The sequence below is a fragment of the Adiantum capillus-veneris genome, chromosome 5 (genome assembly GCF_014529385.1).
Source record: "Adiantum capillus-veneris isolate H3 chromosome 5, ASM1452938v2, whole genome shotgun sequence".
Classification (NCBI taxonomy): Eukaryota; Viridiplantae; Streptophyta; class Polypodiopsida; order Polypodiales; family Pteridaceae; genus Adiantum; species Adiantum capillus-veneris.
This window is the reverse complement of record NC_140935.1, coordinates 146,981,472-146,990,022: the sequence shown is the minus strand read 5'-3', so window position 1 is coordinate 146,990,022 and position 8,551 is coordinate 146,981,472. Positions and strand designations below refer to the sequence as shown.

The window sequence follows — 8,551 nt, the reverse complement described above, 5'->3', positions numbered from 1 at the left end:
CAAAGTGCATACGTTAAATCACACTAAAGGATATGCTAAGTGCATACGTTAGCAAGAAGTGAAACAACTGGATCGGTTACCTTTCTAGTTGGGAGTTTGCTTCATATGATGAAAGGCATGTTACGGCTACTTTTAGTCTCTGCCTGTTATTCTCAAGTTATCAACCTTAACACTAGGTTGGTAATGGGACACTTTTATGTCCTGGGACACTTTTATGTCCTGTTAAGTGACCATTTTCCTTGAATTATGTCAAGAGTTTCAAAATGGATTTTGAGGTGCTATCTATCTAGAAAGTTGTCTCATGAGCTGAAACAAACTCGACATTTTTTTGGAATATCAATTCCATCTTTAACATTGTCCTTGCACAACATTTCACAACCTAAACTGTGTGAAAAAACGGGTCCTGTTTTTGGCTTTTTTCAACTTTTTGCAACTATACCACTCTAGAATTCATGTTTGTGAGGTCTATAATGCTAGAGAACTATCTTTAGTAGTCCTCAACATGTCTTGATGCTTCTAGGGAGAAAGAAATACTAAAGTTGTAAGCTATGACCAAATTACAAAAATTATCAAATCCTGTTTTTTAGCCAATTTTAGCTCTTCTATGATTTTTTTGGTGGATTTCATGATATCCAAATGTAGTTTTGATTTTCTATGTCTCATACTGTAACATAAAGCTAATATATCCTTGAGTTTTGAGGCACCTAATACACTATTTTGCATAGTACACAACGATGGTTGATTTTTTCAATTAGAGAAGAAAACGAAACATTCTAGTTTATCAAGTATAGCTTTTTCAATATTGTTAGATTCTTGTGACAACTACATGCATTTTGTAGGTAGTAACCATATCTAGTCATAAGGATCAAATTTGGCTAGATATTGAATAGTTTCTATGGGATTCTACAACTCATAATGTTGAACCCAGTTTTTTCATGTTTGCTGTATTTAACACTTCATCTTTGTCCCCAAGATTCCCCTTGGTAAGAAATGTATTATTCTTTTGACATGCTCCATGGCTCCTTATGAACATAAAGGACAATATGGAACTAAAAAAACATGCATATATTATTTGTATTGAGCGTGGCTATAGAAACCTATTTATTTTGGAAAAACAAAAAATAGTGAGTGAGAAGCAATTATATGTTCTAATCACCAACCCATTGAAGTTAACTAGGGAATTTATCTCAAGTCCTACAAAAATCCCTAATCTTATTTTTATGCAACAAACCGTAAGAAATGACTGTTTTGATGAAAATGCACTGGTCCATCAACTTTGGAGGCTTGGTGTGACCAAAAGATGAGAAATTTTACAAGTTTCTTATTTTTTCCATGTGTAGTAGGCCTTGAACTATAACCTCATGAAAGGATTTTACAAAATGAGTGGATCTATTATGGTTTTGGAGGTTTTTTTCAAAACCTTGAAAGGACACTTTTATCTCCTATTAGGTTACCAACCTATTGTTAATCATCAGTTTTCATACGGTTGGCTATTGGCAAGAAACCATAGCAAGTCAAGGACTTGGTTGCTGCTGATGAATATGTCAGCATAGTACTTTCATGGAAAGATGAGCCGAGGTTATATTGCACATTCAAGTACCTCCAGAAAGTCTGAAACTTGGGTATAAATTTAGACACCTCTTCGTTATGAGAACTCGTTTAACATACTCAAGTGAGTTTTAAATGGAGTCTTCACATTATGTTGGTTACGGGTTAGTTAACCAAGACGGTTGGAGAGGGAAAACAATGTGGAAAATCAAGATGTTATTCTTGATTTCATTGAACCTCCCAATGAATCGGGTTCCGATTCAACAAACCGTTGGATCCATGAGGGATGCCACGGTGGAAAACATTAGTGTTCTTATGAAGATACCACCACTTGTGTTTTCGAGGACGAAAACTCTTCCAAAGGGGGGAGTAATGTCAGGACACGGGTCCTACGGGCAGGGCCCTACCCTAAAGGGGGATCACGGACCCCGGCCACGGGCTAGCTAGCAGTGTGGACAGAGGATCCTAGGGCTAAGAGCCTATAAGTATGGACGGTTGGGTGGAGGATCAGATTAGCATGTCAGTTCCCCTGACCTTACACTGGTATCAAAGCTCACGGGAGAAGGGGGAGGAAGAAAGAGGCATGGAGGCCATGGATCTTCGTTCTCTCTCTCTCTCTCTCTCTCTCTCTCTCTCTCTCTCTCTCTCTCTCTCTCTCTCTCTCTCTCTCTCTCTCTCTCTCTCTCTCTCTCTCTCTCTCTCTCTCTCTCTCTCTCTCTCTCTCTCTCTCTCTTTGCGGTTCATGGAAGCTCGCCCTCCTTTCGACAAAGAAGGAGCAACATGGCAGAGTCCTTTCATGGATGCATGGCAAGGTCGTGCTGCAAGAAGGCCATGGCAGAGAGGGAAAGCAAAGGAAGGCATGGCTCTTTGGCTTTTATCTCTCTCTCATCTTCAACCGGGCATGGCGAGATTTCTCGGCACAGAGAACCGTGGGCAACAACCCTAGCATGGACGAGGGTGTGTCGGCGACCTGAATCAAATCGGCCATGCATGGTCTCTAGAGAATCTCCCTGGGCCAAGGAAGCGATGTCGACACAGTCTCTTGGCCAGCCAGCGCCTGTAGCGCGTCCCCATGCAAGGTTTTTGGCCTGCGCAGGCGGCAACTGCTGCCATCACCCAAAAACGTCTTCTTTTTACTTTCTTTTTACATTGGTGGGCGCCCTAGGGTGCCCACGGGCCACCCCAGGGGCCCCGCCACACCAACCAGGGCTAGACACTGTCTCCTTCTCGAAATCGGCTAGGGCTGCGACTAAGACACGGCATCGGCAAGGCTGTATGGGCCGTTTTTCACACTGAATTTTTTGCATATATCTACAGACAATTGTATTCGACCTCGGCATTCCACCCTTGGCGTTTTTCTCAGGAAAGCACACACCGTTTATACAACGGGCATTCTTTACAGTCGAGGCAACAGACTCTTGGGGCTTGTCGCCGTGGCAATCGAAAGGGCTACCCGTTAGGTGATTATGGTTGCATGCAACCAACCAAGCAAGCAAGTGCGCCGACGACTGATGTAGCTCTTTGACCTTCACAGGCAAGGTATGCATAGATTTGGTTTTTGTTTTCCAAAGTTTTTCAGACATGCTGTGTATATTTTGCATGCACTAGACGAGTAAGTATTTTGGCCTCGCATCCACAAGCAAGGCTGGTAACAACTATTTTTTACACACATGCCACGCACAAGGTGCTTCTGTGGTTAGAAAAATCATGACAAGCCTCATATACTTTGCGTGCAACATATATGAGTGCAATTTAGACACTCCCAGCACAAGCACGGCTTGTGACAATTGTTTTAAGCATTACCATTTTGTTGGCATCGAATCAATGTTTCACATGCCAACATGGCTCAAGCATGGCTTGAGTACTTGCAGCCCTGATCTGCTGTACAGATCATCAGCAGCTCACTTTTGATTCCCATGGAATCTCACGGAGATCGGCACACCCTGTGGATCGGCTTCATGAAGGGTGCACAGAGCTCGGCATGGCCGACCTCTTGTCACTGCTTTCAGAAGTCGACAAAGATGCTAGCCCAGAGCTAACCACTTTCAGTTGAAATTTCTTGACAAGGTCAATTTTTTGTACATGATCGACAAGGTTGATTCTCTTTGCTATGGCATATGTCGTCAATAGCATTTGTTGGCAACGAGGCCAGACATAGTTATATGAAGCAAGGCTTCAATTTCTGCATCTTGCATTGAGCTTCCCCACGTTTGGTCTATGCTAGGAGCATACAAAATTGGGAAGGATTTGGCAATATGCTTGCAAGTTATTTCATTTCATGCCCGACGGGCATATATGGCGCAAGAGAGCATAGTTGTGTACACGCCAACTCCCACTTGCACAGCAAATATGGCTATCAACCATCTATGAGACATTAGATATGGCGACGAGCCATCTATCCGACAGCCACATATGGCTATGAGCCATCTGTGAGCAAGTTTTCTCCTACAAAATCTCGGGACAACTGGTTACAGCAACAACCAGGTTAGCCAAGTTTAAGTTTTTCTTGTTTTTTCCATGTTTACACTTTCCTTGGCAATTACTGTCATTGTTCAAAGCAAAGTGCTTTGGCAATTTTACACGAAGCAAGGCTTCTCCCTTGTGCCACGTTACTGCCCATTGACCTGGAATCAAGGGTATTGGCATGCAAGTTTGGGGAGATGGTATGACCAGCATTTTGCTCCCATTTTAGGTGTGGTGATATCGCGGTATGATGTCCCACTACCAATGCAGGTTGTGCAAGGCACTTCTGGTTTGGGCTCTTACGTTTGAGGCCATCACTTTTGCCAAGGGCCTAAGATTATGTATGCACGGCATGCTAGCTAGGTAGAATCAATTCTACCACCTCAGGAAACATGCTTCCGCTATAACACCAGATACGTTTTCAAGGACAAGATAAGTTCTAGATTGTTTACCATGATTTTTGGGTTGTCATAACCACATATACGGTAAATGGGTCACTTTGTGACTTGTTTGTGTTTTCCTGTTACCTCTCTCAATGAGAGAGTCATAACAAAAAACCATGGCATGCTTATAGGATAAGCTGCACGTTCGGCATCAGATGCACAAGAGCATGGCAATCAACTATACGTGTCATAGTCGTTCAAGGAAAGTTCCTCAACCCAGCATGCTCTTCTTTTCTCTCTTTCTTATTTCTCTGGAAGAATAATGAAAACTTTTAAGAATATTTTGCTACATGTTTTGCTCATGAGTCAGCCTGAGCCAAGGTGCTCTAACTCTCAGCTAATAAGTGGCTAAGATGCCACTCCAATTCGTCTTTATCGGTTCCTCAATTGAATACTAATTTGTTATTGGCATAAGGGCTATAAGCCACACAAGCTAAGAGCCATTGTCAGACCTAGGGTAAGATCCCAATGCTTACATTTCTTCGGTGACTGTTCTTCATCTTGAACAGATCTACTCAGTGAAGTCCCCATCGCTGTTAATGGCCAAGCAAGAGTCTCGCCATTCCAGATCTTTTGGGTGTTCTGTAAGCACAACATGTTTTGGTGCAACACTCAAATCGATTTTCTCACATCAGCTGATCTCTACCACAGAGTATAGATGCATCAAGCAGTTGAGACAGCATGGCTGTACATAAGAGCTCGGCAGTTCACTTGTGTGGATCTCCTGCTCTCTCTATAGCACTATAGAGTGTCTATGGACATACTGTTTTGAGGTAAGACCCGGCGGGTGGTTGCTACATCACCCCATAGGCATTAAGGATCACTGTTTGATCTGCATTGAGGATCACCGTTGATCTCTTCCAGTTATAATTTCAAGGAAATAATTCCACGATCTACCACGTGGTACCAAACACACTTTTTAAGTTGATTCCAATTAATCTGTACACGGTTGACTATGTTGGTTACCGTTATCTGCTAGTTGAGCAGTTTCTACAAAGGGTCTTACCAAAGGGTTTGACTATGTAGATTATAACCAAAGGGGTTGGATTGCAAGGGCAACACCCATGGTTCCCAATGCAATGCTTTTTGTTTTTCCAGCTAGGAGACGTGCTCCTCTCCGTTTGAATACGGGTAAGTGAACATTACGTTCAAATCTCCAGGTACGCATCAATGGATTTGGTGTTATTCCATTTTTAGTATGCTTTTCTTGGTTTTACAAGACGTATAAGTACGCTTGAAGGTTACAGAGCCATGCCAAGGGCATGTCCGCACAAAGTATTTTGGGCTAAGTGTCCAATCTATTTTTTTGCCTTATGCTGTTACGAACCTACTTGTAGGGTTCAATCTGGCACATGTTGTCACATGGGATACAACATGGTCTAGGAACTCAAGGAGTTCGGTTTAGCCAGTGTGGAGCAATGAATGAGGGTCCCTCTCACTCTTGTCACGAGTGTTTAGAGTTACCTCCACACACAAGTACATCTTGTACTTGAAGAATGTTCTCTTTTAGACATTCTTACATGAGACATATTCCACATGTGGAGGATATGAGTCTCTAGGACTGACGCTGGCACCCACTATTTCAAATATGTGTCACGACAAAGTCCTTAGGTGCTGGTCACATTTGTTTTCTAGACCATTTCTAGCACGACGTATCAGGAACAATTTCGGTGGCCAGAAATTGTCGGATACTTAGAATGGCTTGTTAAGGTACAAGTGCTACTAAACAACATTACAGATGGTTGTTTATACATATAGGAAATGAAAAAGTTTCATTGTCTGTACATAGAGGGGATCATTGTTTCACCTTCTATTCTGGTTCAGACATTTCACCAAAGCTTGCAAAAGTTTGCAAATGAAAGTATTTAGTTCAGAACTATTTACATTCCTCTTTAATGTGTGCTAGGCGCATCACATTTGCCATAAGTATTGGCAATGATCATTATGGATATACAGGTTCGGGTTAGTTTTTGCTAAATGCATGCACACTAGGTGTTATGGGCCCTAGTGTTTAGCAAAGGCTGATTTGGAACGGCATGCATATTCGTCACGTTGTTGCTTATGAAGCATTTAGCACTCCATGTGCACTATCTCTATGAGATTACTTTGAATCTACTAATCACCAACAGAGGTCATGGCTTGGTTTGAGTGTTTGTGTATTTTTTCAGTTACCCACGATGGTTATTTCGCACCTTGTTGATTCCTCAACAATGTTATACGCTATTGTGATTTCCCGTTTATCAGTCGTCTGGGAAGACTATCTGTAAAGCATGGGGGAAGCACACCTCAGTAATGTCAGTATCCAAGGGGATTGACAGATTACAAAGTGTAATCTTGGGCTAAAGGATATGCAAAGTGTGTACATTAGCACCAAGCAATCAAATTCATAAGCATTTAATGCTCTTCTTGGAGTTTACTTACTATCAGTTAACGCATGTTGCGACTAGGTAGTCTCTTCATGTATAACTCAGGTTCTCAACCTTGAACACTGGTTAGAGTGGGGTTGTTTACTGATGATGAAAATTAAGATCAAGTCAAGGACTTAAAATGGGCTGATGAGTTATGTCAGCAAGTTACTTTCATGGAAAGTGACAAGAGGTACTCTTTTGGTACACCTGAGTTGTGATAAACTCGTTTACCATGCTCATGAACGTTCTAAATGGAGTCTACACACTACGTTGGGATAGGAACCGGTACCATCAAATGGTTACAAATGGACAACAATGTAGAAAATCAAGATGCTACTTTTGGTTTCATTGAACCTCCTACTGAACTGGGTTTCGTGCCACTTGGGAAAACATTAGTGTTCTTAAGAAGAAGTTTCCCACTTTTGTTTTCGAGGACGAAAACTCTTCTTTAAGGGGGGAGTAATGTCAGGAAACGGGTCTGGGCCAAGGGCCAGGACCAAGACGGACATGCAGTCAAGGGGGTCCCTATATTTAGAAGGCCAGGGGTCTATATAGGGCATGGCTGGGTGGAGATTAGCATGTGAGTTCCCCTTACCTTACAAGAAGAATGGTAGCACACTACGACATCCTCATCATGCTCTCTGTCTTCCACCTGTATTACCTGTGTCTTTAAGCTTTCTCCTTCAGATTGCGGGCAAGAGTTTGCCTCTTCCTCTTGATGATATCAATGATCTCCTCATGAAACTCGCGCTTGGCTATGCCAAGGACCTCTCCCAAGGTAAACTCTATTTTGGTATTCAAAATTATTTCTTCTAGAACTTTCTTTAAGTCTGTAGCAGCCTCAATATTAGATTGTAACTTATAAGTTGGAGTTTTAGGCTTACCTTTTTATGACTTCTTTTTTCTCCCAGTTGTACTTTCTTCCATAGTCGCTTCTGGTGGGGGTGCTTCCTGTGTCGAAGGCGCTCAAGGAAGTATTGTGTCGCTTCTTCTAGTAATTCCTTTTGATGGTCCTTCATCACCACTCTCTCGCCTGCGCTGTTCTTCTACAAACACTTCGTTGTTTTGACATTTTGCAATATAGGCATGCACTGACAAGGAGTCCACAGGGTCACTCTATCCTGTTTCTAGACGGATATAGTCACCTGCTTCATGTAGGACTTCTCTTGTAAGCTTCCCTTTCATTGCTAGCTCCAGAGCACTTGGCCACAGCTTACCATTTTCTTCAAAACTCCTCAATGGTTGAATCTTGACTGTATAAGTAGATGCCTCGCACGCAGTGATGGCATGGGTAGTGGCCATATCCTCTACCAGACTCTGCATTCCTCCTTTCCCAAAGTTAGTCCTTAAGGGTAAACCTGTCTTCCTTAAGTGAATCTTCCCATCCTTGAAGCAGACAATATGTTTTCTCAAAGCTTCAATGACGCTATCACATTCTCTCCTAACATGCTCTGTGCTGTCACACCATATGCATCTATGAACAAAACCTTCTTTAGGTTGTTGTTTTTGCCTTGAAGATGGTGCGAATGGTTGCGCCTTCTCTTCAAGCTTTGTGAGTTTTACTTTTAAATCCCTCATACCTTTTGCAAGCTCATCTACTACAACGTCATCAACTTTTGGAAGTATAAATGAAGAATGCTTTACCATATTTTCAGAAGCTGTGGGGAGGTAGATGGTGCACTACCAACA

At 42.3% G+C, this 8,551-nt stretch overlaps 1 pseudogene; it reads left to right on the top strand.

The window, feature by feature from the left end:
- Positions 1-2,328: 2,328 nt before the first annotated feature.
- Positions 2,329-3,073, top strand: LOC147458247 (uncharacterized; annotated as a pseudogene).
- Positions 3,074-8,551: the final 5,478 nt, after the last annotated feature.